Source organism: Protopterus annectens, chromosome 7.part0 (assembly GCF_019279795.1).
Source record: "Protopterus annectens isolate FY-2018-M chromosome 7.part0, PAN1.0, whole genome shotgun sequence".
NCBI lineage: Eukaryota > Metazoa > Chordata > Ceratodontiformes > Protopteridae > Protopterus > Protopterus annectens.
Genome location: NC_056739.1, coordinates 144,820,237 through 144,847,955, shown reverse-complemented (window position 1 = coordinate 144,847,955; position 27,719 = coordinate 144,820,237).

Genomic DNA, 27,719 nt, shown 5'->3' with positions numbered 1-27,719 from the left:
AAACACGCTGTTTAACCTCAGCCTCTTCACAGGCTACGTGCCCATAGAATGGCATCCAGCAATGTGTATTACTCTCCACAAAGGAGGGGCTACAACTGACCCTGGTAACTATCGTCCCATAAGCCTGACTAGCCTGGTCTGCAAGGCTGTGGAGCGCATCTTCATGGAACTCATTAACAAAGACATTGGGAACCTCCAAACACTTCACTCGACCCAGTTTGACTTTGTTAAGGGCAGATCATGCCTACTAAACCTGGTTGACTTCTTTGAGACAGTCACCAAGGCCATAGACGAGGGAAAGGTGGTTCACACAGCCTACCTTGACCTCGCCAAGGCTTTCGACACCATTCCCCACTCAGGTATTACAGAAAAACCCACCAGCTTGAACATAGACCCCTACGTCACGAGATGGGTTGCCAACTGACTTACAGACAGAACTCACACGGTAAGAATAGCGGGCTCCAGGTCCGACTCTAAACCAGTCACAAGTGGTGTCCTGCAAGCCTCGGTCCTGGGACCCCTACTGTTCGGCATATACTTTTCAGAAGTACAGGCAAACATAGGAGGACTATGGCTAACCAAGTTCGCCGATGACTGCAAACTGGGAGCCATAATTGACTCTCCGGCTGACACTGACATCCTCCAAAAGGGCCTTACTGAGATGGACACCTGGTGTTAAAGTCATGGCCCCAAGCTAAATGCCAAAAAATGCATAGTCATCCCGTTTGGGAAAAACAAAATATGCACGAATTACCACATAGGTGGCAGCCCCTTAATACAGAAGAGGTAATAAGAGATCTGGGGACCCAGGTAGATAGTAATCTCTCCTTTGACAGTCATATTGCCAGAGTAGTTAGGAAATCCTTCTATGTGGCCCATCTAATTACTAAAGGGTTCGCATCTAGAAATAAAGAGGTTATAGTGCCCCTCTACTCGGGCACTCATCAGACCCATCATAGAGTACAATGCCCCATTTGGGATGTACCTCACAAGACACTTCCAACAGCTGGAAAGACCACAAAAGTACCTCACCAAGAGGATTACTGGCCTCAAACATATGTCCTATGTAGCCCAACTGAAAAAACTCCGGCTGTACTCAGTGGCATGTCGCTTACTCAGAGGTGATCTTTGCCTGACTTACAAAGCCATGTCCAACTCAGAATTGATGGACATGCTCCACCTAAAGAAATCCAAGTCACTGCGAGCCACATGCTCTAGTGAGCTAAACCTCGCCACAACAATAAATAGAACATGCTGGAGGGATAGTTTCCTGTCACAAAGACTCCCCATGGTTTGGAACAAAATTCCAAACTACATTAGGCAGAGCCCCCTCACTAGCACTCTTCAAGAGAAACCTTGACGAATGAATGGGTAACAGAAAATACACCCCTGGGATCACTTCATTGGCTCTGCTTGACAGAGGATCAGTTAATCAATGGTGCGGCGAAAGCCGACACACTCTGGCTAGGCTTATAAATGCCCTTGGACAGATAGCCTAGTTACCTACCTACCTATGAACCTATATTAGAATCCTGAATCTGTAAGAAATGGCTGTATCATTAGAATGAGCATTTCTTTGTTGCCTTTTATATAGGGTTATTTTAATTTTATATATAACATGGTGAAATATTTGTTACTGTTTAATTAATTTATCATCAAGACCAGCTGCTTTCAGGCCACTCCTGGAAATGGGCAGCTACATGTAACCAGTTTTAACTAGGATAGGAACAACTAAAATAAAAATAAATTCATGATTGTAAGGATATGTGTCCAGTCGGAGTTTCCCGGTTAACAAATGTTAAATAAATAAATATGTATGTATATGTATAAAATCTATAAGCAGTTCACGTTTTTGCTTTTTTTTTTTTTTTTTTTTTTTTTTTTTTTTTTAAGACTAGTATATCAGAAGTCTAGCATCTCTTGGCTGCCCTTACAGAAGTTTTTATACAGCCTGATTCACTTGTAATCAGTACAAGTTGTTTTTACTGTCGCAGGGTTACATGAATTACTGTTTAAGAACAAAGAGAGACGGCTGATCTGTACATGTGTATAAATTAATTCGGTGTTTTCTTGTTCATGTCTATTCCTAAGTAAAGTATACAGATGAGTTAGCTTTTTTACATTTTTTTTCACCCCAAATTTCTCATTAACAAGAGCCTTCCTTTTGGTTTGTACCTTGAAATTCGATTTTCATAAATCAGACGAGTAGAGCAGACCTCTGGCTAGCAAAGTTTGGAGACAATCGCAAACAATGGGTTGTTGTTAACACCTAAACCCTCCAGAATGAATTCTCCCTGATAAACACTTGGTGTATTAATAATGGGATCAAAATAATGCTAAAAAGTATACTGTTATCAGTTTTAGTAGAAAATCCCTCCCCTCATCTTACTGTCCAGGCAGCACATCTCTGCAGATGAAAATTTAGTTAAGGACCTAGGTACTTGTGTTGATAGCTCCCTTTTTTTGACAATTGGGTAACAGCAGTGGACAGAGAGTCTTTTTGTTTAACCCAACTAATCACCAAAGGAATGTCATCAGGGTCTAACGTTGTAATCACCCCTTTATACTCAGCATTGATTGGGCTAATTATTGAATACAGTGCCCCTTTGGGATGTATTTCACTAAATATATCAAACAATTTGATAAGACTCCAATGGTTCCTAACCAAAACTATCACAGACCTTAAGTCCCCGAGTTCCCAGGAGAAGCTGAAAGCCCCTATCCCTTTATTCAGTGTCTTCCTGTTTTTTGAGGGAGATGCCTGTCTTGTTTACTGTGCGTTTAGAGTCTGACTGTCCTGAACATTTTGTTTCTCTGCAAGTCCAGTATCTGCAACAATACTAGAACCAGGAACTTAAACTCTTCACCATCATATAACAAACACTGTGAAAGTATGGGTTTATAACCCAACACACCCCAAAACTCTAGAACAGACTTTCCCTGTGTTATAATCATTGCAACTTACTGTCTTCCTTTAAACATAAACTAAATAACTGGATGGGTGTCCACAGTTTTGGTCCTGATTGACCAGTATGGCCTTGGAAAAAAGGAGGAGCAATGGGGGGGGGGGGGTGCATGGCGAGAATGGTTATGAGACTCCATGACTTTGGAATATATATGAATCCATAAACATTCCTTACACTTGTACTGACAAGAAAATGTCAAACTCATTATGGTGTGCTCCCTAATGTAGGGAGAAGGTGCTGAAATAGAGTAATATCTGTACTTCACTGTAAGTGCCCTGCAAGGTGTAGTTGAGCATAACAAGCCACTGGGAAGAATGGAACATCAGTATGCAGCTAACCATAGCAGGTATACGCTCTTACCCTACCCCATGCAAGAATGGGACATCAGTGTGCAGCTAACCATAGCAGGTCTACGCCCTTACCCTACCCCATGCAAGAATGGGATATCAGTGTGCAGCTAACCATAGCAGGTCTACGTCCTTACCCTACCCCATGCAAGAATGGGACATCAATGTGCAGCTAACCATAGCAGGTCTACGCCCTTACCCTACCCTATGCAAGAATAGAACATCAGTCTGCAGTTAACCATAGCAGGTATACGGCCTTACCCTACCCCATGCAAGAATGGGACATCAGTGTGCAGCTAACCATAGCAGGTCTACACCCTTACCCTACCCCATGCAAGAATACAACATCAGTATGCAGTTAAGCAAGTCTACACCCTTACCCTACCCCATGCAAGAATGGGACATCAGTGTGCAGCTAACCATAACAAGTCTACGCCCTTACCCTACCCCATGCAAGAATGGGACATCAGTGTGCAGCTAACCATAGCAGGTCTACGCCCTTACCCTACCCCATGCAAGAATTGAACATCAGTATGCAGTTAACCATAGCAAGTCTACGCCCTTACCCTACCCCATGCAAGAATTGAACATCAGTATGCAGTTAACCATAGCAAGTCTACGCCCTTACCCTACCCCATGCAAGAATTGAACATCAGTATGCAGTTAACCATAGCAAGTCTACGCCCTTACCCTACCCCATGCAAGAATTGAACATCAGTATGCAGTTAACCATAGCAAGTCTACGCCCTTACCCTACCCCATGCAAGAATTGAACATCAGTATGCAGTTAACCATAGCAAGTCTACGCCCTTACCCTACCTCATGCAAGAATGGGACTTCAGTATGCAACTAACCATCGCAAGTCTACTCCCTTACCCTACCCCATGCAAGAATGAGAGATCAGTATGTAGCTGACCATAGCAGGCCTACGTCCTTGCCCTACTATGCTCTTACCCTACACCAAGCACTGCAAACACAACAGATAAGGATGTAACAGGCCCATTTCAGGAGTAGCCCTGGACTGGATGACTGCTACATATATATTACAGACACTTGGCCTCAGTGTTCCATCTTAAAAAAAAATGAAAATTGCCTTCAGGTTCTCCTTTTCCTTAACTTGCCTGGCATTATGTCGTACCTTGAAGTGATGTTTTTTATATTGGTGTATATTTTGACGACTGATACGCTGGCCGAGCCTGTATTTGATGACAGATTGTGGGCTTTGGGCTCATCTTCTGGACCTTATTTTCTGTTTACACTTGCTTTGTTGCATATTGCGAAATGGAACTACATCTGAATACGCTGGTGGAGCCTGTATTTGATGGCAGATGATGGGCTTTGGGCTCATCTTCTGGACCTGATTTTCTGTTCACACTTGCTTTGTTGCATATTGCGAAATGGAACTACATCTGAATACGCTGGCCGAGCCCCTATTTGATGGCAAGTTATGGCCTTTGGGCTCATCTTCTGGACCTGATTTTCTGTTCACACTTGCTTTGTTGCGTATTGCGAAGTGGAACTGCATCTGATTAGTACTTCTCTGGAGCTTTTCATCTAAAAATGCAGACCCTGTCAAGTCCTCTCTTGTGGGCAGGGGTTAAAAGGTATTAAATTTAGCTTCTTTGTAGCCAGTCAGAATTTATAGATCTATAGACCTTAACATAGCGAGCACATTTTGACCATTATTAAATATTATTAGACTTTTATTTACGTGATTTTGATGCTGCAGTCTTCACCTACAGCTGTTGTTTATGAGGATAACAACTTAACACACAAGTTTTTGTTTTTTGTGTTATATATGTACAAGTCTAGAAGTTTGTGGGAATATAGAATTTTTTTTAGATGTCATGTGCAGAAGTGTTTTGAAAGCAACTGCCTTCAAGGAATCCCAGTGCTCCTTGTAGGATGCTTACAAAAGTTAAATGCATACGTGGGCATTTGAAACTAAACTGAAATTAAATTATTTCTGCAAACATCTTCTGTGCCTCATTTCATCACACCTAGTGACATGATGAAGTGATGTTGGGAGCCATGTCTAGTTGCTGTTCATCTAAACTTAGTACACAGAGAACTTGAGCACATAAGGAAATAACAGGCAAAGTCACAGAATGACCAACAGGCAAAGTCACAGAATGACCAACAGGCAAATTCCCAGAATGACCAATGTGGAATAACTAATATTTCACAAATAAGTGAAGATGGAAATCTTTATTAAATGTTAGTGCTGCCATAGGGTCTGTTCTTTAACTTTGCATTTGTTTCTTAAATCATAAAGAAAGCACGACAGATCACCAGTAACATAAAAAAATGTTAGTATGGGGGAATGAGTATGGCCCTGGGTAGGAATGGGCAGCAATGCAAAATCAGTAAGTATGAGATGTTATTACTAGAGGGCAGAAGCCAGGACGGTGGACAGCTGCGAGCGAGCAGTGATCTCAAAAACAGAGAAACTGAATGCAGATGCTGTGTTCAGCTTCCTACTGTTCTGCATGATTGTTGAAAGTTAAAATGAATTATTTAGAATACAGACAAAATACAGATATATCTTAAATGTGTGATGTGTCAAAGGAAAAAACTTCAAAGACCAATTCACGTTAGGTTCAAGCAAGGCACCCTTTATTACTTGCAGCAAGGAGACAAAGCATGTAGGCACGAGGTTTGTCTGAATGATTAATGACTAGTAGGTTATACTTACACAGTTCTCTTCCTGTCACATAGAAAATGTTACATTCTATTGCTGACGTAGTTAGACACAGCTTTCTGTATGTTTTACAGAAATATTGTTAGACTTATTGCTGACCAAGTTAAAATATCTTTCATTCTGCAAAACATTTTGAGAAAAACAACCTGGCCTTGGGTTTATGTCAGTCCATTTCAGCATTTCAATTCTTCTATTGTATTGTTCTAATACATGTGTTACATTTTACCTAGATTCAAGGTACATTTCTAGCTTTAGTACAAGTAATGCTGACTACGGTTTAAACTTTCAAGCATCTATTGTTTTCTTTATCAATAGCTTCTAACAGCTGCATGATGTTCTTCATACCACATTGCTGCAGTCCTAACACTTGGGTAGTCCGCTGTCCCAGTCGGCCCGAATACCAAAGTATATGGCTGACGTCGGTCAAGGCGCATTAGTCTGACGTCAGGACGTCAGGGTACAAATGCGCATGACCGACGTCATATCCTCAGTCTTTTTTGCCGCATGGTCCGATGCAGAAGCAGTTTTGCAAGTGCAGGTTGGCGTTCTGAGATTTTCCGAAGTCGGAGTTTCAGACCGAATCCAAGTTGGCTAAGTACCCGTTGGGGATTATTTTGGTTTTTCTTGCCTCAGTATTTTACCGGATGTCAGAAAAAGTGAATAACTGTATTTCTTGTGGGAAACAGATACCTCATAGGGATTACCATACCTTGTGTATACCTTGCTTAGGGCCTGAGCACGACGTTGTTGGCTGTCGCTCTTGTGCTAGATTTAACAAACGCACTATAAAGAGAAGATTAGATTGTGCCAGGTTAGTGTTTGGGAAGCGGTGTAATTATAAAATGCCGTCGGATGCTCCGCCCGCTTCGTCCAAAAAGCGCAAGGACAAAACACCAAAGCCTAGGCTGGAAGAACCATCCGTACCGGACGCCGGTTCTTTAGAGGGCTCAGTGGAGCCAGAGGTTCAGCCAGAAATTTCTTTGGAATCCCAGGGAGAGACTTTATTACTGCAAGATGTGACCTCTCAGGAGGTAGGCCAGGCGGAAGGGGCTTCTCAGGTAGCTGTTCTTCCTTCCCTTCCTAAGGTGGTTAGGCCCTCCCCTGCTGTTTCCAAGGCTTCTCCCAGGGCCAGGCCAGGTTTTGTTTCAGGAGTTACCCCTAGTTCTTCAGGGTCTGTGCCTAAGAAGCATATGCTTAAGATGGCAGAAGATTTGATTACAATGATTAGAGGTTCTATGCCCCCTCCTGATAAGAGGCCTAGGGTGGAACCTGAGCTTGGGAGTTTTGAGCAGTGTTCGGATGCTTCTGAGTCTTCGGCTGAAGACTTGCAGGAGTATTCCCCTTACTCTGATTCTGATGTAGATGATTCTACTCCTTCTGCTTCTCCTCCTGAGGATTTTTCATTTTCAGAGACTCTTCATTCCATGAGGGAGCATTTTAAATGGGAAGGTCAGGATTTCTCTGATTCCAGGAAAAGGCTTAGGAATTTTGTTTCTACCCCAGCATAGGCCTTTAGCTATACCTCCTGTTCTAGATGTGGTAGAGGATGTTTTGCAGAGGCTTCTCTGAACCCTGACTCTTTGCCTCCTGCTCCAGTTAAACCGGATAGATATTATAGGGTGCCTGAAGCTCATAAGTATCTTTTAAGAGTCCTAGGGCAGACCCAGAAACTGTTTCACAGGGGCCTAAAGGTGTTAAGGCTTCTGTTGTTAAAAATCCTGTTCCTCCAGATAAAGAGGCTAGGGCTTTGGATAGATGGGGAAAGAAAGTGTATACTTCTTCCACTTTGGCCATGAGAGCTTTGAATTGCCAGTTTCACATGTTGAAATACCAAAATTATCTCCTTTCACAATTAAAGTCTAAGGTAGATGCTTTGGCGGAAGGTATTGAGTGTAAAGAGTTGCAGGATTTAGTTCATGTTTCTGAACAGGTGGGTAAGCATTCTTTGCAATGTGGTTTTGATGCTGTGCAGGCCTCTTCGAGGGTGGCTGCCACTGGTTCGGTTCTTCGCAGGCACGCCTGGTTGAGGGATCAGAATTTAGCTGAGCATGTGAAAACAAGGATTTTAGATGCTCCTTTACAATCTGATGTGTTGTTTGGTTCGCCTGTGGAAGCAGTTCTAAAGAAAATGGAAGACAAGGCTAAGTCTATGCAGACTGTTAAAGATTTTTGCAGGTTCAGCCTCCAAGTTTAGTAGAAATTGGCCTACCAAGGGGTGGACATATCCTGCTTATGATTCCCAGTCTAGGGGTAGGTCTAGACGTGGTAGAGGCAGAGCTCAAGGTTCTTTTAGGCCTAGAACAGGGATTTCACCTGCTCAGTCTTCTGGTGAGGGCAGGGGTCAGTCCTTTCGTAAACAGACACAATGACCTGCCTTTTCAGCTGCCAGAATCTTCTCGTCTGGCAGCACCTTTGGGAGGAAGGTTGGCACTTTTCAAAGAAAACTGGAATTTAATTACCCAAGACAGATGGGTATTGGATATCGTTCACCACGGTTACATGTTTTATTTCCATACCTTGCCTCCTTTCAAAGGCATGCCAGACATTCCTCCTCAACAAAGGAAAGAGGCTCACAAGCAAATTTCTCTGTTGCTCCAAATAGGGGCCATTCAGCCGGTTCCTGTGCCAGAAAGGGGCCTAGGATTTTATTCTCGCCTGTTCCTAGTACCAAAAAAGGGGAACACGTGGAGACCAATTTTGGATCTGTCTATCCTCAACACTTATCTGGACATTCCCAAGTTCAAAATGTTGACGTTACAACAGCTTTTACCTCTGCTGGGCAAAGATCACTGGATGGTAACTTTGGATCTCAAGGAAGCTTACCTTCATGTTCCTATCAGACTAATTTGCAGGAAGTATCTGCGTTTTCGAGCTGGGAATTCTCATTATCAGTTCTCTGCATTGCCCTTTGGCTTATCTACTGCGCCCAGAGTATTCACAAAGGTTCTGGCTCCAGTGATAGCTTTCTTCAGGCTAAAAGGAATACAAATCTATCCTTATTTGGACGATTGCCTGATTCTGGCTCAAGGGAGGGACGTGCTTCTTCAGCATTTGGAATATGTGATAGCAGTGCTAAGATGCCTAGGGTATTCTGTGAACGAAATAAAGTCCAGTCTAGTACCCTCTCAAGACATGTGCTTTCTGGGTGTGAGACTGAATACAGCAACCCAGATGGCCTTTTTAACCCCGGACAAACAAAAGAATCTTTCTCTTTACTTCCATCAACTATCTCATCAATCCGGGCTGACTGCAAGGACAGTCCTTCAAGCCTTAGGGTTCATGGCATCTTGTATTCTGGTACTTCCCAATGCCAAACTGCATATGAGGAAGCTACAATGGTATCTCAAAATGTATGGACACAGCACTGCCAGGATTTGGACACTGTCATTCAAATAATACCTTGCATTCAAAAGGAATTTTTGTGGTGGGCTCAGGAATGTCACCTAAACAAGGGACTCTCTGTGACCCGGCCAGAGGCAAGTCAGATTCTAACGACAGATGCCTCAGACACAGCTTGGGGAGCTCATCTGAATGGAAAGTGGATACAAGACAAGTGGCCTGCCAGACTGCAGCATCTACATATCAACATGAAGGAGATGTTAGCAGTCCAGTTTGCATTACTGGCTTTCAAGGATTTACTTCTTCCAGGGCAGGTGTTGATTCTAACAGACAACACAACTGTCATGTGGTACATCAACAAACAAGGGGGAACACATTCTTATCCTCTATGCAGGCAAGCAATGATTTTGTGGGAGACTGCGTTAAGCTTGCAGCTGAATCTTCAAGCAAGGTTTCTGCCAGGAGCACAGAACTCCTTAGCAGATGTGTTAAGCAGGCAAATCATGGATCCCCACGAGTGGAAACTGGATCTTCATGTATTTCAGACATTGACAGTGTCATGGGGAACTCCAGACATAGATCTGTTCGCTTCTCCACTAAACCACCAGCTGCCAAAGTTTTGCACGAAAAGGTTTCATCACACAGCCTGGAAAGTGGATGCTCTTTCTTTCAGTTGGAAAAATCTTCATGTGTATGCCTTTCCACCTCTGCCTCTCCTCCCAAAGGTACTTCTAAAGGTCAGACAAGACAAGCCAAGGATGATTTTAATAGCTCCAGATTGGCCTCGGCAGCACTGGTACCCATTGCTGAGGAGTCTGGTAAGGAAGCCTCCATGGCCCTTACCTTTGATTCCACACCTATTGTCTCAGAAGGACGGGCATCTGCTCAATGTCAAGCTTCACTCTCTTCATCTAACAGCTTGGCATATTCTGTTTTGAACCATAGCAGGTCTCAGCTTCCTCAACAAGTTTTGAATGTGATTATGGAAGCCAGAAGACCTAGTACAAGGAAAGTGTACGCAGGAAAATGGAAGAGATTTTTATTTTGGTGTGCAGCAAAGGATTTGGATGTTTCTGAGCCAAATTTGAGTGTGGCTCTTCAATATCTTACTGAGTTATTGGACAAAGGTTTGTCTTTCTCTTCCATTAAGATTCATGCTGCAGCAATTTCAGCTCACTATGATTGTGACCCACCATTGTTTTCTCATCCTTTGTTCAAGCAATTTCTTAGAGGGGCAAAGAATATAAGACCCCCACGTAGAGCTCCTACTCCTGCTTGGGACCTCAATTTTGTGTTGGAGAAACTCACTCTACAACCTTTTGAGCCTGCAGCTACTGCTGAATTGAAATATTTGTCATGGAAGACTGCTTTTTTGTTAGCCATTACATCTGCAAGAAGGGTGTCTGAATTACAGGCCCTTATGGCGGTTGAGCCTTTCCTGATTTTTCATAAGGATAGGGTATCTTTACGTACTAATCCTTCCTTTATGCCTAAAGTGGTTTCTAGTGTGGCTTTAAACCAAACTATTCATTTGCCTACCTTTTATGCAGATCCCCAAAATAAGGGGGAAAAGATTTTGCACACTTTAGATGTACACAGGCAGTTGCGTTATTATTTAAGCAGGACTAAGGATTTTAGGCAGTCTCAGCAGTTGTTTGTTTCTTTTGCTTTGAGTTCTCAGGGCAAGCCTGTGTCAAAACAAACTATTTCTAAGTGGATTGGGTTTTGCATTGCATTTTGTTATTCCCATCATGGCAAGGAGATTCCAGCTGGGATTAGGCCTCATTCCACTAAGGCTACTGCCACTTCTACAGCATTTCTAAGGGGGGTGGCAACTAAGGATATTTTGGAGGCAGCTACTTGGAGTTCAGTGCATACTTTCTCTAAGCATTACCACCTTCCTCTCTACTCTAAATCTAGGGCTGGTTTTGCCACGGCTATTTTGCAGGGCATGTTGTCAGCTCCTGCTTCCTTATGATTTGCCAGCCTCCCTTACCTCTGCTTTGGGATTCTACCCAAGTGTTAGGACTGCAGCAATGTGGTATGAAGAACATAGTACAGTTTTGTACCTACCATAAATGTAGATGTTCAAGATCCACATTGCTGCAGTCCAATACCCTCCCTCCTTCCCTCTGTGTTTAGGGGTGGTTGTGTGGGTGAGGTTATACTCTTGTAAATTTGTATATATTGTATATATATTTGGTGCAGGAGTGTGTGGTGTTTTTTGGTTTTAGCCTTATCTTTTTAGGGTCTTCTGACATCTGGGGCAAGAAAAGACTGAGGATATGACGTCGGTCATGCACATTTGTACCCTGACGTCCTGACGTCAGACTAATGCGCCTTGACCGACGTCAGCCATATACTTTGGTATTCGGGCCGACTGGGACAGCGGACTACCCAAGTGTTAGGACTGCAGCAATGTGGATCTTCGAACATCTACATTTATGGTAGGTACAAAACTGTACTTTTTCTCATGGCATAAGCAGAAATGAATATCCCTTTGTTAATTTTCATGACACTAGCAGAAATTAATTACTTCTTATTATTTTCATGACATTAGCAGAAATAGAATGATTCTTGTTAAGTTTCTAATGGCTGTGCAGATTCATGCAGTGTGAACAGAATAAATGTATTAACCCTTTTAAATCTCGAATGCATTAAGCATGTATATTACTATTACTTACTACATATTTTTCTAACATTTCCCCCCTTTAATACTTTTATTCTACTTTCAAGATAAGCATAAACAGTTTTTCTTCCCCTAACCTCTTCCTACTCAGGATTTGCAGTTAAGAGAGTTATTCAGTTTAAACTTATGAAAGCATTTTCAGATTTTTAACAATTCTTCAAGTTCAGCACCTTGGTATAAGGTTTCTGAAACTGATATGTCTGTAAAGTCTTTAATCAGTCTTTTCATGCAGGGGATGCAGCAGCACACACATACCACCAGTAGGATCATTCCTACACAAATGGCAATCAGGATGTTCATCAGGATACTGCCCCACTCCCCCAAACAATCTCTGGAAAAAGTCCGTCAATGGATTTGGTCCTGGTTTGGTCAAGGCTGACACCTGCTGAATTACCTCAAGATGATTGTCTATCTCGTGTTTATGGTCAGGAATATACGAACAGCACTCCTCCTGGATCAAAGCGCACGTACCTCCTCTCACCGCTAGGGTGAAGTCGAGACCCATGTGGTTTTGAAGCATTACAGTTCTCATGGCAGTCAGTTCATCAGTCACCAATTCTATGGCAGAAAAGGTTGCATTGCTCATTATTTCTAGAAGTTTAGACAATTTTCTCAGTTCCCAGATTGATTTTGTTGCTCCATATGCTGGCAGTACACCTGCCCACGAGATGATGGTATCACCCAAGTCCATATGTGACGGTCCATTTTTCCCTAAGCCCACAGCATGATGATTTTTCCAGCCCGCATTGATTTATCCCACTGGATTGACAGGCTTCTTGATTTCTCGTCGAACATTCCGAATTTTCCCTTGAGGTAAAACTGCTGTGTGTCATATGGCCGGAACCAGGTACCCCAAATAACAACTGCCGGACCAATTCTCAGGTAACCACTTGTATGCTTTCCTACCACATACAAAATAGCAGTCTTCTACTTTGGTAGTAACTTTACTATGTCCTGGCTCTGGATGAAACTTTTTTTTTGTCTATCATAGACAGTTGTTTATAAAGGTCAGCATTATGTTTTACTTCATCAGTTGTCCTATGCATCAGTTAAACAAATGAATCATAGCTTGTGTTGCAATAGGACCCTGTGTTATCAGTCTTATTGTAGCATCTATAAGGAACAGTCACATTGCAATTGCTCCAACCTACCTGAACTGTATCATTTTTTGTAAAAACACAGTCCCCTTCTGTCGAACAGACAAGTGCAATGCTACTTTATCTTGTGATGTGACATCTGATGTATCATAGACTAAGTTTTCCCAGGTCTTGTTGGCTCCTAGGGGGAACTGAAGTTAACAATAACCCCCCATATGCTGTGGGCAAAGCTGTGCAAATCCAGCAATTCGAAACATTGAAGATCTCAGCATACACATATTTGATTGCCTGGTAAGTGTTGAAGTTTGGGTGACACTTTGCGTACAACTCTGCATGCTTGTTCAGTCCAGTTTGTGTGGCTGAAAAAAGGAATGGCCACAACAAAAAGATTATTGTCATTAGTACAGTCAACAGGATGGTTATGCAATACTTCCGAGGAAATGGTTGTTCCGCATTCCTGCTTTCTCTGACTCTTCTGAATAGGTACATTTGGATCTTACTGGATCCTGTCATCTTTATTTCAGATATGTGTTCTTACTGTCTGCCCTAATAGGACCTTCAGCACCGATGGTTTCTTCACTGGGGTTGAGACGGATCAGTCCTATTGATCTGACCCCCCTTTGTAGCCAGACTTTGTGCTGAGGGCCCCAATGGAGAGGTAAGATTTTTGTCCAGTTCAAAGTTCTTAACAAGTTTGCAGTGCGTCAGGTGGATCCATGAAGCTCGCTCTGCTATCTTGACTGCAGTGGGTGTCGAATGAAGCACCTGGTAGGGACCTTCCCACCTCGGTGATGACCAATTCTTCTTCTTGATAACTTTTATCCACACCCAGTCCCCAAGTGTCACTACTGCCACTTCTGATGTCTCGGTTTTCTTTCTATCTGAAACAGAATTTGACTGCAACAGATGTTTAGAATATGACTTTCTTCATATATTCAGCTAGTGTAAAATCAGCTTCCTGGTCTGATGACATGAGAACTTTCCACTGGGGTGTATAGTAAGCCCTTCCAAATAACTTTTCAAAATAAGTCAATCCTTTTGCTGTAGGGACAGTTCTCATGCTCAACAGTGCCAGGGGTAAACAGTATATGCAATTTTTCCCTGTCTCAGCTATCAATTTTCTCAATTTGTTTTTTAATATACCATTATGCCTTTCAACTAGCCCTGCAGATTGTGGATGGTATGCACACTGATTTTTTAAAGAAATACCGAAATGCTTACTTAACTGCTGTATGGTTTTGTTTACAAAGTGTGTACCATTGTCACTGTAGATCCTTTCCGGAATGCCGAATCTAGGGATGATTTCTTTGACAAGTACTTTTGCCACCGTGGCTGCATCTGGATTTTTGGTTGGAAAGGCTTCCACCCATCTGGAAAACATATCTACAATGACAAGACAATACTTCTTATTTTCACATTTGTTCAATTCTATGAAATCCATACAGATAGTGTTAAACTGATATGGTGGTGTAGGGAAACTCCCTTGCTTGGGCTTTAATGCCCCTTGTACATGATGTTTGTTACAAATCTGACACATCAAACAACATTTTTTAGAGTAGTTTGTAAATCCGTACGTTGTGAACACCTGGTTCACCAGCTGTACCATTCCCCCTGTTGAGACATGGCACTGCCCATGGCTCAACAAAGCTGCATATCTAAACAAATTAGATGGTAGTATCGGTTCCCCTTCTCTAGAGATGTACAGCCCCTTTTCTAGAATTGCTCCTCGTTTTACCCAGCATTGTTTTTCAGCTTGCATAGTGAGTGTCTGCATTCTTTTTAACATATCTAAATCTAAAATCTCAGAGGGTTGTAATTCCTCATTTAAAAGAAATACTTATCTGTATCAGCTCTCGCATTACCTTTTGAAATCATATCTTGTTGCTAGGTGTGAGCTGTGCATTTACAAATGGCTACTTTCTGAGGTAACTGAATAGATTCTAAAAGATCTAAAATAAACTGTGCATGATTGATAGGTTTGCCAGTAGATGTTATCATTCCTCGGTTTTTCCACTGTTGCGCAAAAACATGTACAGTAGAAAAAGCGTACTGGCTGTCAGTAAAAATGTTTACACATTTACCCTTTGCTAAGGTACATGCCCGTGGCAAGGCAGTCAATTCTGCTGCCTGTGCAGGTAAGTTGTGTGGTAAAGGTTTTGCTTCTATAATCTCAGTATCAGAAACTACTGCATATCCTACTAGGTTCTGTCCTGCAGGACCCCTTTTGCACGAGCCATCCACGTAGTATGTCACCTCGGCATCATCCAAGGGGACATCCGTGAGATCTTTTCTAGGTAGTGTCTTTTGCTCAACTACCTGCTGACAGCAGTGCTGTGTGCCATCTGCAGGGGTCAGGAGCAGAGTAGAAGGGTTTAATGTCGTGCATTGTTCAATTGTCATGTGAGAGTAGAAGGGTTTAATGTCGTGCATCGTTCAATTGTCATGTGAGGTTTGCTCAACAATATAGTCATACAGGAAAGATGTCTAGCAGGGGAAAGATATGCCACCTTTTCTTGTAGTAAAATAATCGCGGCTGCATGAGGTACTCTCAAAGTGAGAGGGTGGAATAAGACTACTGAGGCTGAAGCCTGTACTGCCATTGCAGCTGTAACTACTGCTTGTACACAGTGGGGTAAGGATTGTGCCACTGGGTCTAGTTGTGATGAATAGGAAGCAATGGGGCGTTGCTTATCCCCATGCTGTTGTGTTAATACTGATGTCATGTAACCCTGCTTACAATCTACAGTTTGGAAAAAACGTTTGATAGTTTGGCAATCCCAGAACTAATGAGGACGCTATTAACTGCTTCAGTTTGCAGAAAGCAGATTCTGCCTCTGGTGTCCATTGTAATAAATCTTGTGCTGCCATAGGCTTCTTATATATAAGGTCAGTTAGCGGTGCAGATTCCAAAGCATAGTTTGGAATCCAGCTCCGGCAAAAATTAGTTGTACCCAGGAAGGACATCATTTCCTTCTTGGTAGTGGGTTTTGGTGCTTGCAAAATTGCTACCTTTCTGTCCTCATCTAATATTCTGCTTTCCTTGGATATTACATATCCCAGGTATTTGACTTGTTTTTTCCAAAGCTGCAGTTTACTTTTATTTACCTTATGTCCTTCAGCGGCTAAAAATCGTAGAAGTGCTATGGTATCTTCTCTACAATCCTGCTGGGTGGGGGCTGCCAGCAAGATGTCATCAACATAAAGTAAAATCTGACTGCCTCTTGGTGGGGTGAATCCCGCGAAGTTGCTTGCCATTTCTTGTGAGAATATTATTGGACTTTCACAATATCCCTGTGGTAGTCGCGTATATGTATACCTTTTCCCCTGAAATGTGAATGCAAACCAATACTGGCTGTCATGGTGTATCGGTATCGAAAAGAATGCATTGCTGATGTCTACCACAGAAAAATTCTTCTGTTGAGGTTTTAAATCATTCAACAGGGTGTGTGGGTCTGGCACCGTAGGTGCCCTTGGTATTACCGCATCATTTACAGCTTGTAAATCTTGGACAGTACGCCATTCTCCATTTGCTTTTTTGACTGGAAACAAGGGTGTGTTACATGGTGAATCGGGAAATTCTACTAGTATCCCTCCTTTAAGTAGGCTGCTATAATAGGCTTTATTCCTGCCTCTGCATCTTTTCTTAAGGGATACTGTCTTTTTTTGTGGTCTGAATGCTGACTTTGGCGTGATAGTAACTGGTCCCGCTGTACGAATGAGTCCTACATCTGATTTCCCTTTTGACCAGAGAGTCTCTGGTATATTTCGTAAGGCATTTTCTTTCTCCTTTAACAGGAGTGTCAATCAGCTGTCTTCGCCAGACTGCAAGTGCACAGCTGGGTTGGTCTGAGTTATCCAATTCAACTTCTGTATTTGTAATCCCTGTTCTGACAGTTCTAGTTCTGTCTGTTTCTCCTATCTCGTGACTTTTTCTCCTAGGTCTGCCCATTCTATATTTCTGTTTTTGGTTAGGCTAACATGTGGTAATCTATTAGATTTATAAAGTGCAAAGAACTCCTGGGGCAATGAACAGCTGGCTACACTGTTCCCTTCTGTATCCCAGTACAGGTTACGCGATACCAATCTATTTGCATGATTCCTAAACAATTCTTGCTCATATTCCTTATCAGGTCCTGGTGTATTACAGTAATACAGGGTACAGTGTAACAGTTGTTGCTTATCAATGTCAAGGGAGGGCTACATTCATTAACTCTTCGGTTACAGTCCCTGGACCAGTTGTAACCAAGTCCTGGCTGTACCAATAAAACATTTCACCCTCCGATTGCACTGCAAAGGTATCAATTTGTCCCTGTGCTTCCATACCCTGCATGGTTGGAACTACTGCTATACCAAATAGCTGCATGAGATCTGCCCAAGAGGTTTACTGGGCATTTTGCAGAAACAAAAATTTTGCTTTTTTGTATCAGTCCTGAAACTGGATCAGCTATTGCAATGTCACGGGAGAGAGGCTCCCAGCTGCTTTAACTAGTATGTAATCAGGTGACTCTGTGGTTTCTGGAAGTTTGGAGGGATGTATCAGGGTTCGTGATGCCCCTGAGTCGCAGAAGAATTTGACTTCCCTCCCTCCTACCAACAGTGTAACTTCCGGTTTTGTGTCTGCTAAATAAAGCTCCAAGCTCAATAAAGCTAGGTCTGATATTTCATCTTCTTCATTGTCACTAACTTCCTGCACTTCCTCTACTCCCTCTATCACATTCTCATTTATCCCTTCTTTGCTAGCCCCTTTTAGTGATTCCTGACTACCATATAGTCAGTCCTTACCCTCCTTGTCCGTTGTTGCCTTCTTATTTTTCCTGCAATCCTTTGCCAAGTGTCCCTTTTTACCGCATTTAAAACATTCTCCCCTTTTCTTTCGCCCTTCAAAGTCCTCTGATCGTTGATCAGATTGTTTGTTTCCCTGTGCATTTTTCTTGCCCTTTTTCCCAGACTGTACTATGTAAACATCTGCTCCATCTTCTACAGAAAATACTTGAGCTTTCTTTTTCTTTTTGCTATTAAAATGCCTTTCGGCATGCCTAGCATATTCAAGTAATGACTGTAACCTGCTTGTACGATGATCTACCATGTGTTTTGTAATAAAACTGCTTATAGGTGCAATACTGCCCTTTAAAAATGCATTCTTTAACTGCTGTTCATATGGGGAATCTTGTGTTTGATTTTCAGGAACCTGCATTCCACAGTGGTTATTAAAACACTCTAATAGTCTGGCATAATACCGGTCAATAGTTTCACCTTCTTGTTGGATGCATTGATTAATGCAAGTCCAGTCTGCCCTGGGTTTCCATTTTTCAGAGATGCGGTCTGTAAGACCTTTTACTCTGGTGTCTAATTCTGTGCTGCTATGTGGGAGGGGTCTTTGTGCAGCGTCACGGGGATTCCAGTTCCCACTAATCATATGCCAATCTGGCCCAACAATTTGTCTAACTACCTTTTCTACCTCTTCTCCATTTAAGTTATAACTCAGCCTCATTCCTTGTAAATCTTCTGAGAATTTTCTAAAATTAACCTTTGGATGGGGAATTCCCTCAGTCGCTTTCCGGATATCCTCCGGAGTCCAAGGTCTATACACTAAAATAGTTGGGTCCTGATTGTCCTGACTTGCCTGAGGGTTGGGTACTTTTATAAGTGGACATATTTCTTCTTCTTCACTTATAGATTGTGAATTCTTAACCATTTGCCATAACTCGATGCCTTCATTTGAGTTACCTGCCTTTGTTCGAGACCTGGTCTCGATGGGATCTCTAATTTTAGTCAGTTTTATTTTCATAATATCTCTATCTTCAGTGACCACAGGATATCATGGGGGTGGACTAACCTGTTCACTTGCTTCATATTCCGGTAAGGGAGGCGGAGGTGCTGATGCTATTACTAAGTTATTGTCCTCTTTATCTAAAAACATTGCTTTTGAATTTTTGTTCTTTTGTTCCCTATGGTTTACTTCCTCAATCCACCTGTGTGCCTGAGGAATTCCTAATTTACGTTGCTTTTTTACCCGACCTTTGGAATCTGTTTTGAGTTGTTTGACAAGCGAGGATTTTTCTAATTTTCCATCGAATTCGTACTTATTAACCCATTTTGAATAATATTTAATATTGTTGGCGCTCTGCGACTGCATGTATTATGCGTCTTCTGTTAACAGCGGATTTTGGGGTCTTTTTGTGCAATTACTACCCATTTTGTTCTACCCTTTTATCGTTACGTAACTTCTCTTATTTTTGACGTGGTACCACGGATTTTGTTAGTCTCTTCAGAATGACTGCCTACTTATTCTGTTTCTCCTGATATATGACAAGACAGTAATCTTTTTTTGTCCTTGACTTGTAAGACAAATACAGTCTAACAAAAACAATACATATCTAGTCCCTGATCTAAAACAGAAAAAAGTAGATTCACCTTACCTGAGCCCACGTGATTGATCACCAATTCGCGGAGACCCGTCCTTCAGTCGCAGATCAGAAAGTGGCTGGCCTCTTTTGAACGACAATTCAGTCGGAGGACTTTTCAGATAAGAAGAACCAATTTGGTTTCTTCCCCGTACGGTTTCAACCACCTGGCCCGTCTGATGCGAGGTGAAGAGAGGGTTCCGGTCTGAAGGACCAATCTGTCAAAGGAAAAAACTTCAAAGACCAATTCACGTTAGGTTCAAGCAAGGTACCCTTTATTACTTGCAGCAAGGAGACAAAGCATGTAGGCACAAGGTTTGTCTGAATGATTAATGACTAGTAGGTTATACTTATACAGTTCTCTTCCTGTCACATAGAAAATGTTACATTCTATTGCTGACGTAGTTAGACACAGCTTTCTGTATGTTCTACAGAAATATTGTTAGACTTATTGCTGACCAAGTTAAAATATCTGTCATTCTGCAAAACATTTTGAGAAAAACAACCTGGCCTTGGGTTTATTTCAGTCCATTGCAACATTTCAATTCTTCTATTGTACTGTTCTAATACATGTGTTACATTTTACCTAGATTCAAGGTACATTTCTAGCTTTAGTACAAGTAATGCTGACTACGGTTTAAACTTTCAAGCATCTATTGTTTTCTTTATCAATAGCTTCTAACAGCTGCATGTTTTCTCATGGCATAAGCAGAAATTAATATCCCTTTGTTAATTTTCATGACACTAGCAGAAATGAATTACTTCTTATTATTTTCATGACATTAGCAGAAATAGAATGCTTCTTGTTAAGTTTCTAATGGCTGTGCAGATTCATGCAGTGTGAACAGAATAAATGTGTTAACCCTTTTAAATCTCGAATGCATTAAGCATGTATATTACTATTACTTATTACATATTTTTCTAACAGATGTTTGTATGAATGGTGACACATACACTTTGGGAGGAAGAGAGACAGACAGACAGAAGGGGGAGTCTGCAATAGGACAGTGGCTCTGAAAAAATATGGAAAAGAAGCATGTTAGGGTAACCTCTTGAACTTGGGATGATTTTTAGAGACATGTCATGCATTGCTTAAGGCCATTGCACAAAAGAAAACTAGGGAAAAGCCAGCTTCCTATTTAGAGCTCAAAGATGTGAAGATTGTGCACCAAGCAGGTAGATGGTGGACACTATGTTAGCAGATAAGCTAGGAAGCAGGAATAGCACCTGAAATATACTTCCAGGGCAGCTGTATTGTGTGCCAGATATGTGCACTGAGCCGGCGCAGCTGTACCATGTACCAGCAATGAGCTGATGCAATTTCACGATGTACCAGATCTGTGCACTGAGCCGGCACAGCTGTACCATGTACCAGCTCTGAGATGGTGCAGTTTCACCATGTACCAGATCTGTGCGCTGAGCAGGTGTAGTTGTACTGTGTCTCAGGTATTTGCACTGAGCTGGTGCAGCTGTATCATGTCACAGATATGGGCACTGAGCCAGTGCAGATAACTGTGCACCACATCTGTGCATTGAGCCAGTACAGCTGTGCAGCTGTACTGCGTACCAGATCCGTGTACTTAGCTGGTGCAGCTGTACCGTGTACCAGATCTGTGTACTGAGCCGGTGCAGCTATACAGCGTACCAGCAGTGAGCCAGTGTAGCTGTACAGCATACCAGCACTGAGCTGGTGCAGTTGTACTGTAGACCAGCACTGAACTGGTGCAGTTGCACTGTGTCCCAGATCTGTGCACTTAGCAGGTGCAGCTGTTCTGCATTCCAGATGTGTGCACTGAGCTGGAGCAGTTGTACAGCAGTATAGATATGTGGATTGAGACAGCGCAGCTGTACTGTGTCCTAGATCTGTGTACTGAGACAGTTATAGTGCTGATACAATGGCATGCAAGCAGAACACAGCTGTGAGGAACCAGGCTATATTTCTCTATATGTGTTATTAGAAATGCTGCTTGCATATGAGAATGGGTCTGCAGTCTCACTGGAACTCCTAACATGGCATGACTTGGTACAGTTCTGGTGTCATTCACAATTTAATATACTACAGTGAGCTTAAACAAACTCATGTACTGTGTGTAGCAAACAGTAGTACGAACAGTGCAGTTCTGAATCTTTCTGCCCTTTGTTCCAAGTTCTTTCTAATATTCTAGCCATAGTAGTCCACCATACTTACTGATAACTAAACAGGCATGCCACACTGTAGTTACGCCTACAGTGAGATGTGTGGGATAAGTGTTGCATAATGCTCCATTCCCATGCCTTATTGCTGGTCAGACTTTGGGCACACACTGCATTCACCTAGTAATGTGTTAAGGTCCCCCCTAAGCATCTGGTATGGTATTGTATAGTACAGAGAAAAATTTTGCATTGTTGGCAACACAGTAAAATGTACGAACTTCCTTCATCAGAATGTCTAGCCAACATTTTTGTAATGTAGATGGCACACTATTGCATTGCTGACCCCCCTCCCCCATTTAAGTTAAGCCTCCATCCTTTCGAGTGCCTAAAGAATTTTTGAAATGTAAGGTGCACCTTGCTGCACTGCTGGTCACCCTGTAAAGTATAAAAAAACTGAGTGTGTAGTACATTTTTGTAATGCAGGGTACACGTATTGATGACTATACCATAAACACTGTGCAAAACCCCTGCTTAGGTGCCTAGTGCATTTTTTATATTGTATAGTACTCGGTGATACTCAGCTGGTCACCCTGTAATCAGTGTATAACGTCCCCCCCCCATCAGAGTGCCTGGTGCATTTTATATTGTATAGTACTCAGTGATACTCAGCTGGTCACCCTATAATCAGTGTATAACCCCCTATCAGAGTGCCTGGTGCATTTTATATTGTATAGTACTCAGTGATACTCAGCTGGACACCCTATAATCAGTGTATAACCCCCTATCAGAGTGTCTGGTGCATTTTATTTTGTATAGTACTCTGTGATACTCAGCTGGCTACCCTATAGTCAGTGTATAACCCCCTATCAGAGTGCCTGGTGCATTTTATATTGTATAGTACTCAGTGATACTTAGCTGGTCACCCTGTAATCAGTGTATAAACTACCCCCATCAGAGTGCCTGTTGCATTTTATATTATATAGTTCTCAGTGATACTCAGCTGGTCACCCTATAATCAGTGTATAACCCCCTATCAGAATGCCTGGTGCATTTTATATTGTATAGTACTCGGTGATACTCAGCTGGTCACCCTATAGTCAGTGTATAACCCCCTATCAGAGTGCCTGGTGCATTTTATATTGTATAGTACTCAGTGATACTCAGCTGGTCACCCTATAATCAGTGTATAACCCCCTATCAGAGTGCCTGTTGCATTTTATGTTGTATAGTACTCAGTGATACTCAGCTGGTCACCCTATTATCTGTGTTTAGTCTTCCATCAGAGTGCCTGGTGCATTTTATGTTGTATAGTACTCAGTGATACTCAGCTGGTCACCCTGTAATCAGTGTATAACCCCCATCAGAGTGCCTGGTGCATTGTATAGTAGTCCGTGATACTCAGCTGGCCACCCTATAATCAGTGTATAACCCTCCATCTGAGTGTCTGGTGCTCAGTGCTGAATTGCTGCTCACCCCTAAATAGTGTATAATCCCATTTTGAGTGCCTTGTGCGCTTCTGTAAAGTAAGAGTGCAGGGTGCTGCATTACCAGAGACCCTGTTAATGGTGTGTAAGCCCCTCCCCCAGTACAATGCCTAGTACATTTTTATAATGTAGGGTACACAGTGCTGCAGTGCATGGCACCCCCATAAACACTGTGTGACCCCCAAATAGAGCATGTAGTGCTTTTTTTATAATGTCTGGTGCACTATGCTGCATTTCTGGCCACCAAGTAACAGTTTGCTGACCACCTCTGCCTGCGTTAGGGACAAGTTGCATTTTTATACTGGGGGGGGTGCAAGTGCTGCAGTGTGTCCTACCATGTAAAGACTCTATAAACCCATTAGAGTGCCTAGTGCATTTTTTTTATGTGGTGGAACAGTACTGTTATTCTCGCCACCTAGTAAGTGGTTTACAAACACTCTAACTGGGGTGCCTAGTGCATCTTTGTAATGTATGGTTCATAATGCTGAATTCCTGACTACCTCATAAGCAGTGTATAACCCCCTATTAAAGTGCTTGATGCATTTTCATAGCTTCATTGTTGGTCAGCCGATAAACAATGTAATGACCACCTTATTAGAGTGTCTAGTGTATGTTTATTTTATGTAGGATGCATAGGACTGCATTGCTGGTTGCCCCATTAACAGTATATAAACCTCCCATTAGAGTGTCTAGTGTACACTTTTGTATTCTGGGGTGCACATAGATGCATTGCTGGACATTCTGTGAACAGATTACCCCCATAACAATGCATAATGCGTTTTTCTAATACAGGGTATACAGTGCTGCATTGGACTCTGTAAACGATGTATAATCCCCTGTTAGCATGACTAGTGTATTTTATAGTTTGGGGCATGCACCTTTAGTGGCCAAATAGTAAAAAGTTTATAACCCTCCATTACAGTGTGCTGCATCTTTTTATAATTGAGGTGGACAGTGTTGTACTGCAGTGTAGCCTGGCATTTCTAGTCATGTGTACAGTGTACTATGCACCCTACCTTTTCTGATGAACACCCCCCACATATCGAGTATCATAGTTCTGTATACAATGTGCTGTGCGACATTAATGTGTATCCTACCTTTTTCTAATGAAGACCCCCAACATGTCTTGTATCCTAGCCCCATATATAGTGTACTGTGTACCCTACCTGTTCTACCGAACATCCCCCACATATCTAGTGTCATAGCTCTGTATACAGTGTGGTGCGCCTCCTGCTGAAGTGATGTGTCCTCCATGTTTCACTGTAGGTCATTCAGTGCTTCATCGCTGTGTGGAGTACCAGTGTTGTACCCCTTCTGCTTGTGAAGAACCAATACAAAACAAAGGAAATCTCAGGCTGCCACAGAGTCCAAGCAACTAACTTTAATAAAGAACTGGTAAGCGCTTCACAGTGTACAATACTGCTCCATCCAACCATAGTAAAAGTAACAGAGCAGGCAAACTTTTAATTGCAAGGCAACACATCAAATGCAGACATTCAAATCACATGACTATTTAAAAAAAAAAATCTTAGCAGTGATTGTCACCTCAGTATGGACCAATAAAAATGCCTTAAACTGCCAAGCCCCCAATTCAGTGTTGTAATGGGTGTGACTTTAAAACGGGTTTTAAAGATAACCTGTCATTTAAACCTGGTTCTGCAAATGCTTTTAATAGCAAAATCCAGGTTTGTTCAGCACATTGTTTTATTCTGTATGTCAGCTTCCCTATCACGTTCATAAATAATTTCCGGTACAAAAAAACTTAAACATATGATGTGGGTCATTGTTTTTAACGGGTTTCGCTAAAGCATCAATCTGTGTACCTTTAGATATGTCATACAGATGTTTCAAGATCCTATTTTAAATGCTCTCTTTGTCTTTCCTATGTAAAATGTTACACTGCGAACATCTTGCATAATAAACAACATTCTTAGTTCTACAATTAGCAAAAAAAATTTAAAGTAATCTCAGTAGCAGTAACATTGTGTACATAAGAAGCACAAGACAAAGTATATTTGCAGGCAGAGCACGAACCACATTTGACGGTAACTTACACTGTGAACACATATGTATTTTAGAATTTGAGTGTCCGTAACGATTGTTGTTAAGCACCAATCTCAGTGTCCGTAACAATTGTTGTTAAGCACCAATCTCAGTGTCCGTAACAATTGTTGTTAAGCACCAATCTCAGTGTCCGTAACAATTGTTGTTAAGCACCAATCTCAGTGTCCGTAACGATTGTTGTTAAGCACCAATCTCAGTGTCCGTAACGATTGTCGTTAAGCACCAATCTCAGTGCACAGTGCTGTCCTGCCTGGTGCATTTATTTATTTTACATTTGTTTACTGGGATAGTCCGACTGGATATATGTCCATTTACAGTGGAGGCCTGGAGAGAAAAGCTCCACAGTAATTAACATGAGCAAAAATATTTAAAACATGATAAGAATACAATCATATGTACAACATTTTGAGACATAAATACAATAAAACACCAATTTTGATAAAAGCATGCAGTTATATAATATTTGAAACATCATCTGAGAAAGATTCTTGAGACTGTAGCATATATCGGTGTGAACGACCTGAGACATACCTCCCTGGACTACATGAAAAAAGACATGGAAGACCTCTCCGATCTTGTAGCCCATGCAGGTATGACCCTAGCCCTGAGTAGCATCCTGCCATCACCCAGAATGATACCACAGTACAAGGACAAAATGATTGACTTCAACAATTGGCTAAGCTTCTGGTGCCATACTAAGGGGGATCCAGTGTCTGTCTGCTTGGGATGACATGATCGACAGATCATGATGCTTTGCCAGAGATGGCCTGCACCTGTCACCCCTGGGATTCCGGATACTGGCTAAGGTTCTTACTGCCCCTATAGTGCCTTTTTTAGGCAAGGTTCAAATGACAAATTCACGACCGTAACAGGAACAGGCAAGCAAAAACTGAGGATGATGCTACTCAATGCTAGAAGTGTGAATCTCAAAATACACTCACTCGAGGCACTCCTTAAAGTGGAGAACATCGATATCTGTGCAGTGACTGAGACCTGGTTCAAGGCTTCAGAGAGCACCCCTGCACTACCGAGCTATAACTCATACCACACTTTTCGGCCATGTAACCTGGACCAGAACACCAAAGGCGGAGGTGTGTCCATATTCATTAAGGATATCCACACCTCCAGGCTAGTTGCTCAGCATAATGCAGCCGAGGTTATCCAAGTGCAACTAACTGGGCAAAACTGCAATCCAAATTGTAGCTTGCCACAGATCACACACCATGCCCCAGGATTCCCACTCCTCTTTTCTTAATGTACTGGAAAATATTAGGGTTTAACTAAACACCCTAATAATGGGCGATTTCAACTACCCCACCATTTCTGGAATTCATAAACTCCAATGCCCTGGATCAACTTATCCACACCCCCACCAGGGGCAACAATATCCTAGATCTAGTCATTACCAACATGAGTGACTGGTGTTCCACACCTGAAGTCAATGCCTCATTGTTCCGATCCGGCCATAAGCTAATTACCCTAGATATCCACATCCTGCCCCCACCCCCCATTAAGGAAACCATGGTAAAAAATTTCTCCAAAGCCAACTTCTTGCTTCTTAAGACAGAAGTGGTGAATTTCACGACACCCATGCAGATGGACAATACAGTTAAGACTACTGAATCCTACACAATTGCATTTTATAAGCACTTACATGAGTGCATGGATCGTGCTATCCCAAACAGAACCAAGATGCTATCCTCCAAAAAAGGAAGCCAATCTGGTGGTCCCCTGCCATAAACAAACTGTACAACAGAAGGAAGAAACTGTTGCAAAAGAGAGTAAAATCCCATGAGTGGAGGAGCTCCCTGGTCAACCTTAGTAAGAAGCGGCGATCCCTGATAAAATCCTCCAAAGCTAGTTACGAAAACAAAATCGCAACTGATTCTAAAGACAACCACAAAGCATTCCATAGCTATATCAAGAATCTCAATGGCAACACTCAGATCTGCTCTGAGTTACAGCACAATGGCACTAAATATACAGACCCAACTGATATTGCCAACATCCTGGCAGATAGGTTCAGTGCTAGCTTTACCCCCCTCTCACCCCCTAAAGAGCCCATCTCTATACTGGAATAATGCAAAGTTCCTGTAATCATGGCTGCACAGGTAAAAACCACATTCCAAAGCTAAGAACACAGCATCCATGGGACCAGACAACATCCTAGGCTGCGTTCTACACGAATTACAGAACGAACTTGCACCCCACCTAAGTACCATGTTCAATCATGGCCTCAGCTCAGGCTTTGTGCCTGCTGAATAGCACACAGCGGCAGTTATCCCACTCCACAAGGGGGAGCCACCATGGACCCTGGGAACTACTGCCCTATTATCCTGACGAGCTTGGTCTGCAAGGCCATGGAACATATCATCATGGAACTTATAAACAAAGACATTGGTAATCTCCAAACTCTGGACCCAACCCAGTTCGGTTTTGTAAAAGGCAGATCATGTCTCCTAAACCTGATAGACTTCTTTGAAGCAGTCAGCAAA